Source organism: Amia ocellicauda, chromosome 12 (assembly GCF_036373705.1).
Source record: "Amia ocellicauda isolate fAmiCal2 chromosome 12, fAmiCal2.hap1, whole genome shotgun sequence".
Lineage (NCBI taxonomy): Eukaryota > Metazoa > Chordata > Actinopteri > Amiiformes > Amiidae > Amia > Amia ocellicauda.
In genome coordinates this window covers 27,641,315-27,648,405 of record NC_089861.1, presented here as the reverse complement: position 1 = coordinate 27,648,405, position 7,091 = coordinate 27,641,315, and the positions used below count along the sequence as shown (strand labels likewise).

General features: G+C 42.1%; 2 non-coding genes across 2 annotated transcripts; both read left to right on the top strand.

Annotated features, from left to right (window-relative positions):
- Positions 1–609: 609 nt before the first annotated feature.
- On the top strand, positions 610–796 carry LOC136765283 (U2 spliceosomal RNA). Its single transcript, XR_010821481.1, has one exon. It is a non-coding gene; the product is annotated as a U2 spliceosomal RNA (small nuclear RNA).
- A 3,050-nt stretch (positions 797–3,846) lies between these two features.
- Positions 3,847–3,912, top strand: LOC136765502 (small nucleolar RNA SNORD29). Its single transcript, XR_010821691.1, has one exon. It is a non-coding gene; the product is annotated as a small nucleolar RNA SNORD29 (small nucleolar RNA).
- The last annotated feature ends 3,179 nt before the right edge of the window (positions 3,913–7,091 follow it).

Below are 7,091 nucleotides of genomic sequence, written 5' to 3'. Positions count from 1 at the left end.
TGCCGTTCCTGCGCGGGCGACCGCCCAGCAGATCCAGGTCCATCAGAGGGGCAAGGAGGAAGCCGATAAGAACTGGCACATACAAGATCTGGGGGAGCTCAGGATCCCATGATGGGACCCACCTCCGGGGACGGTCAGTTCCCCCTGCTGGAGCCCGAGTCCAAGATCTTTTAAAGATTTTATGGATGATTGTTTTAAAAAAAAAAGATTTAAAAAATGAATCTTAATTGTTTTTAAAGATTTAGTTTGCTTTTAAACCACATTGTTTAGGGTTTTTTGGTTTAAGTTTTGTTATATTCTTTTGTCAAATACATTGACCGTTTTGGATTTAATTTTAAATGCATTGGACCTTTTTTGTTTGTTTTTTATTTTTACCTTTTTAATTGTTTTTTTATTTTTTATTTTTTTTGTCCAATGCATTTTCAGTTATTTTCAATGTATTTGACCTTTATGTTGGTGAGCAGTTTTGCTTTTATCACATTTGTTTTGTTGTATTGGGCACGTTTATTTTGAAGTTAATTGTTTTGTTCTTTGTTAAAATCACAGATTTTAAAAGTTTTAAGTGATTTTAAGGATTGATATTTTTAATCATGAGTATTAAAAAATTGAATTGTTTTTATTTAATGTAAACGTAAAATACTTAACCAAATAAACAGTATTAATATCTGATACGTCCCCTATATGGGGACCATATATTAAATTGATTTTTGGCGCAGGGAGATGGGATAGGGGCTTGCTCCGCCCACTCCACGCATCGACCTGGTATTGCAGTGTCTCCAGGAACGGTGCACCCCCCGGGGAACGAGCTGGTTTAACGACAGACTGACAGCGGGAGAGAGGAGAGGGCTGCCCTCAATGTAATTCAGTTTCATTTTTTGAATGTGTAACGTTTGAACACAGGACAATTTTCATGTTTGTTTACAATGTATAATAGATAAATGTGTGTGTGTGTGTGTGTGTGTATACACGAGCTGTCGCCATATGTGACACTCCCTTCAGAGTGTGAAAGCTCTGAGAAATGAAGGCTCAGAAATGGGCTGGACCAGAACGGCAGGGGAGGACACTGCTGTAAATCAAACCTCAGTGAGACTACATTACAGCCATGCATACTGTGCACTTCACAACGACCATTACAGTTGTTCTCAAATGATTGGACTCATTTCTCCAATCTAACGTTTATGCTCTCACAACCATTAACACAGCCATTGAAAAACGCTCATTTAGCAACACGGCCAAATTACATAACGGAATGAAGTGCTGCTTTCTTTTCAGAGAACACTTTATAAACGGGTATTTTCATCAAAACTACAGAAATGTCATCTATTGATTTAGATCTATCCATACAGGAATACTAATGGTAAAACACATTTATCTGAAAGTTCCACAATCCTAAACTGATTAAGCTTTTTTCCATAATGTGTGGAAGTGTTTTTGTTTACTGTAAGTGAAATGGCTTCTCCTCACAATTTTGGAAATGCAATATGTAATTTCAGTCTCTTATGTGGTAGGTTTGTCAATTTTGATCTGAAAATCTGAAAATTGTACAGGTTTGTGTGTGAAGACCACAAATTGCAATTTACTGTTGTAACCAAGGCTGGATGAATACATTAATTTCTTGTCTGTCAGGCCAGAGTTTAATTGTTTTTAAAGATTTAGTTGTTTTTAAAACACTAATTGTTTAGGGTTTTTTTGGTTTAGTTTTGTTCTATTTTTTTTGTCAAATACATTGTCCGTTTTGGATTTAATTTTAAATGCATTGGACCTTTTTAATTGTTTTTTTATTTTGTCCAGTGCATTTTCAGTTATTATCAATGTATTTGACTTGTTTATTTAAAGGTAAGTTTTTTTTGTTCTTGTTAAATCACAAAGATTTTAAAAATGTTAAGTGATTTTAAGAATTGATTTTAAAAAGTTTTTAATCATATGTATTAAAAATTTGAATTGTTTTTATTTGTAATGTAAAATACTTTTAAACAATAAAACAGTATTTCTTTTGATCCCATTAATAAGTGTCACATAGTACAAGAATGCAGATTACCGTTACAAGACTGACGTGCGTTGCTGCAAAAATATTTTGTGACTGTAGTATTGCAGCCCCCCGCTCATCAGAGAACAACTTGTGCCCCCTTAGTCATTTCTGATCTCTTGCTGTATTGTATGGCCCCAAGATGGCATTGTTGGCCACTACCCCATTCGAGATTGCAGCACAGATGGTAATGTTGCCTCCACGTTGACAAGGGACGTTGACCGTGGCATGCTGACCAATCCATTGTTGAAGACCTGGTCAATTAGTTGCTCTCAACTCATTTGATATCCTTCTTCTGTGCCCTCTTCCTTCCCCACCTACACTAGCTCCTCTCATTCTTGCACCTCGTCTTCCAACTTTCTCCGGGCTCTTCCATTGTTTTGTTCAGGCTCTAGGGATTTCATGGAGGGACTTATTTTATACATCGCAAAGTGTTGATTTGCTGTGTGAACAATTGAGCAAATTGCACTTCCTGTTTTGTGTGCTGTACTAACCAATTTGATGGCAATTGAGCACATGCCATGTGAGTTTGACAAGATGGCAAATTTGAACTGAAAGTTGAACTTCATGTAGAGTTTTGTTTGTGTTTGGGGGGGAAATGCTATGTGCATCTTTTGTAATTTGTGTGAAAACCCAGCATAAAGTTACTGTTAGCTCTGCTTACTATGTCAAGGGATCAGATGGCTGTGTTAATTGTTTTGAGAGCATAGACCTTAGTTTGGAGAAATCTCTTATCAATTGAGAGTGTAACATACACGCACGTACTACAAGAAACACACAGTCCATAATGGACTATTGCAGCTAGCCGAGGATAATGTACTGAGCAGTCTGAAGCTGCTGCTGTTTAATATCTACAGGTTCACTCTTGTTAATCCACCACTCGTTAACCTGCCAAATTCACAATTCTACCAAACCTCCCCAAGAACAAATTCTTTCCCATTAGAAAATTAATCATTATTTAATCCCGTTTGCAAAAGGTCCCTGCAGTGCTGTGCTGACGAACACTGAACTCTCTCTTGCCAAATCTGCTCTTTAAGAAACTCCTTTGCCAGATTCTGAGCAGACGGGCCGGTACCACAGGTGGAGTGTGAAGCGTTGATGATGAATTTAAACCAAAGACAAGCATATGCCTGATCTCTGATGCATACATTTAATCTGAAACAATGGCATCTGACACTCCAGTGCTGGGGGGGGAGTTGTGATTGTAGCTGTATTGGGGCAGATGTCATCCTGGGAATGGTGCTGTGGAAATGGTGTTCAGAGCTAAACTGGACTTGCCTTTTACACGGGCATTCTCCTGGGACGACTGTGCCATGAGGGGTCCTGATGCTGCAGGTGTTGATTCCATGGGAATAGAGCAGGTAGGCTGGTAGACCTTGGTTGGTCGTGTTTTTAAAATTAAATCGGAGGAACCGCCCCATAGAGCCTCTGGGTTGGGGTTTTTGTTTGAAGGATGGGGTGTGTTTCTGCTCCATGTCCAGTTTGAAAGGATGATCTGGGTGTCGGCCCATTACTCTTGTGGATGGCAGATTTGTCTCATTGCAACTGAAGTCCCCAAAGTGCTGATCAGACTGTGGAGACATGGTTGGGGGCAGAGATGACTGGTTTTGGCTTTTATTTTTAAGGTCTATGGAAGTGCTTGTAACTAATGAAGCCCTGTTGATGTTCTCAGGTCCAGCACTGCCCGGTCTGCTGCTGTAGCTGCCCCGTGCATGAGGTGGGTTTCTTCAGATGCATTCAACACTTAATGGGGGTAGGCTGGTTGGTGCCATCTTGTACAGTTGATGGCAGTATTTCTGGGGGGAGGGGGGGGGGTGCACAGTCCAGTGATGAAGCTATCTAGCTCATTGTGAATTGCTGTGAAAAGGCTTGAACTTTTGAGACTAAATACCAGTGAGGGGGTGCTTTAGTCCAACCCCACCCTATACAGCAGCAGGGTAAAGGTACCTCTCCCTCTCTTGCCTAGTGCTCTGGTGGACTGGCATGGTACTGCAGGAGGGCAGCTTTGTGATGGTAAACTCACCAGCTAGTCCCTGAGAGAGTGCATGGGTCTTGTGTGGGGGTGGATTGTATTGTGGTCTGTGGGGCAGGTAATCGTGCTGGAGCCTGAAATTGTTAGTCTCTCTGTAGAGACTGGGCAGTGGGTGGGGGGGCTCTGCACACATGATGATTTTCTATTGGAATCTCGTTCGTCTTAGAACTCGTGCTGAGAGAGAAAATAACTGACAGTGCAGAGCCCAGGGTCATTATGTGTTTATACTGGGATATCTGGTTTGCCACTTGGATAAAATAATCCTGCCAGAGGGGACACGGTGGCCTGGAGAGTTCACTCTGAATTTTAACTTGATATTCTCTTCCCCTCTTCTCGGGTAGGCTGAGCCCAATGCTGACTGTCCTGGAGCTGCTGTGGCCCCAATAGCAGGTACTATCTTAGACGCTTCCTAACCCTCACCTGCAGCATCCTCTGAGGCGGTGGGGGGAGGGTGCTGGGGTGGAGCAGCCCAAGTCTGGGTGGGTCTGTGTGTCCTGGGAGTGAGGATCCTTCTTTTTTTCTTACCGCCCCAGTCTGATCTACTCATGACTGGCACTTTCTGACCATTGGCGATTCTAGACCATCTCAGTCCCCCTGAAAATGTTAAGTGATTATTTTCTGAAATCCATTTAAGCCCCTTGTATTTTGTGATTTCTCCTCCAAAGCGTGAGGGCGTGATTGACTGACAGCAGCGGTGGGTGTAAACAATTGGCAAACTCTCCTATCATCCACTCAGCAGCGTCGTGGTTGCTGATCATTTTGTGATTGGTTGAACCACACAGAGGGGAATTGCGTGCAGTGCAGACAGATGGCTTAGGGACTGTGAACGTGAAAGTCGCACAGGTGAGCTGTGATCTAGATGGGTATTCTCTAATGATCGAGAATACATTTGCATGTGTTATTGTGAATAGAGAGGCTCGGGTGGGGGGGGTGGGGAAATATTAATCTTTTACGATTTAAATAACGTTAATGTATCCTCCGTTCACAAGCTGGGAATGCAATTATCTACAAAGACTAGGTGAGCTCTTCAGACAAAAAGTATTCACATATCGATTGATGCATAAATAATTATCAGCACCAGAACTTTTGGTGTGTGGTTGTTATTATACACAGATCAGCCATCAAATGCGGTGCGAGGACAGATGAGGAAAGCCTTAAGGTGGAGTTCAGCATGAAATAAAATGCTTAAGGCGCAACAGTCTAGCAAAACTTGCTGCATTGCGATAAATCACGGGGGGAAAGTTTGTATTTGTTTTTAATTGACTACATGCTGCTTGCCAGGTGGCAACAATTCATATTTGCAACTCACCCTGCCTTCAAAATACTCGCCAGGGGCGATCAGGTGACCTTAATTTCCAGTCCTGTTCCTCGTTCCATGTCTAAGGTAGTGAGTAATATAGTTCATATGGCTAAAAAGGACCAAGTGTGAAAACAGTATATTTTGTTAAATCCATTTAATTCCTTATTGAAATTATATGAAATTAGCATACATAAACCATAAATTATAATAGTGCAAAATGCAAAGCATATAATTTTATATTGTTAATGACCAAAATACCATTATTACTTATTATATACATAGCTATTAATTTGTATTAACTGGTGGTCTGTGTTCCCAAAGAACAATCGTGTGAATGGTAAGTGGACTGAGACCACATCACATATGAAGTGGACCAGAAATAGATCCGAGTCCTCTTTCAAGGCTAGGCTCACAAGTAACTATCCAAGTTATTCAGTAGATTGGAATGCATCAAGGGGTGTTGAAACAAGCTAGTATCATTCCAGTTATGATACAACTGTACTTGTATTATAGGGATGCTATCTTTACAACTCGTTGTTGGAGGTGCAAAAATCGTTGCACCCTTTTACAAAGAAACTTTATACCCTTGGTAAGTGTATTGCTCTATTGAGAAAAGGTAGTATCATTCCAGTCATGGGTCCCTGAAGAAACCCTCTTAAATTGATGAAAACGGCAGCGCAGGAGTTGTTGCAAATGGAAAAGAAGTCTTTTAATCAGGCCGGCCCGGAAGAACAGAGCGAACACGAGGCGGTCTCGGGTTCAAACGGCTTTTCTTACAGGTATCTTCCGGGTTTGCATTTTTAAACCGTTCTAAACAAAAGGTGCATAATGTCCAATCAGCAGAGGGCAGTGTCTCGGATGTGCATGTGGATTGGCTCAGCCCTTGCTTCTTTACTTCCTCTTCCTCCTTTGGAGGGTGGAGTTACCAAGCATCGGGGCCAAGCATCATCATGTCACCGCTTCCTCCGCATACCATACTGGGATATGCAAAGGACTGTGAGAGAGTGGTTCAATGCGTTTTGCACGTGGAACCAGAAAAGTGGGTGTGCAGGGGGAGAGAGAGAGAGAGAGAACTATACAACATTTAAATATTCCATTCAAATAAATGTGTGTGTGACATATATTCCACTTGAATATTTATGCAGAGCTGATATGTCATTTATTGTATTTAAATTTGACCTCAGGTCTTTCAGTCCCCTTCACATTTAAAATATTTATTTTCTAGTAAATGGTCTGTTTGCTTGGGATTGTTTGTACAAAGCGAGGGAGGAGGAGGAGGGAGTGGCCACTGGTGAAGTGGGAGAGAGAGAGGGGGATGGAGAGGCCACAGATGGGGAGAGCGAGAGCAAGCACCAGGTGAGAAAGTTAGCAGGTAATCCAGACAAGTGATATGAAAAAATTGTGGTGTTTTTGTGTTGGGGAATGTTACATCTCACATTCTCATTGGGGGCTGAGCCCTGCTGAGGGTCAAATCCTAGAATTGCCCCCCTCTCTGACCCTTTGCCTCACAGACCCTGTGGGTGTGGGGGGTGGTAGGAGGTGGGCTGTTTCTGGGGGACTGATCAGAGACCTGCTATTCTGTTCTGTTCCCTTTGCCCTGGCAGGACCCTGCAGCTGCTCTCACCTGGACCCTCTGGCTGAGCTGGTGAGGATGTGGCTGAAACTGTTCGTTTGGAGTGGTTAGTCCTGGTCTTACTCTGGCTTATTTTGTATAAATGCTCTTCCAAATAGTC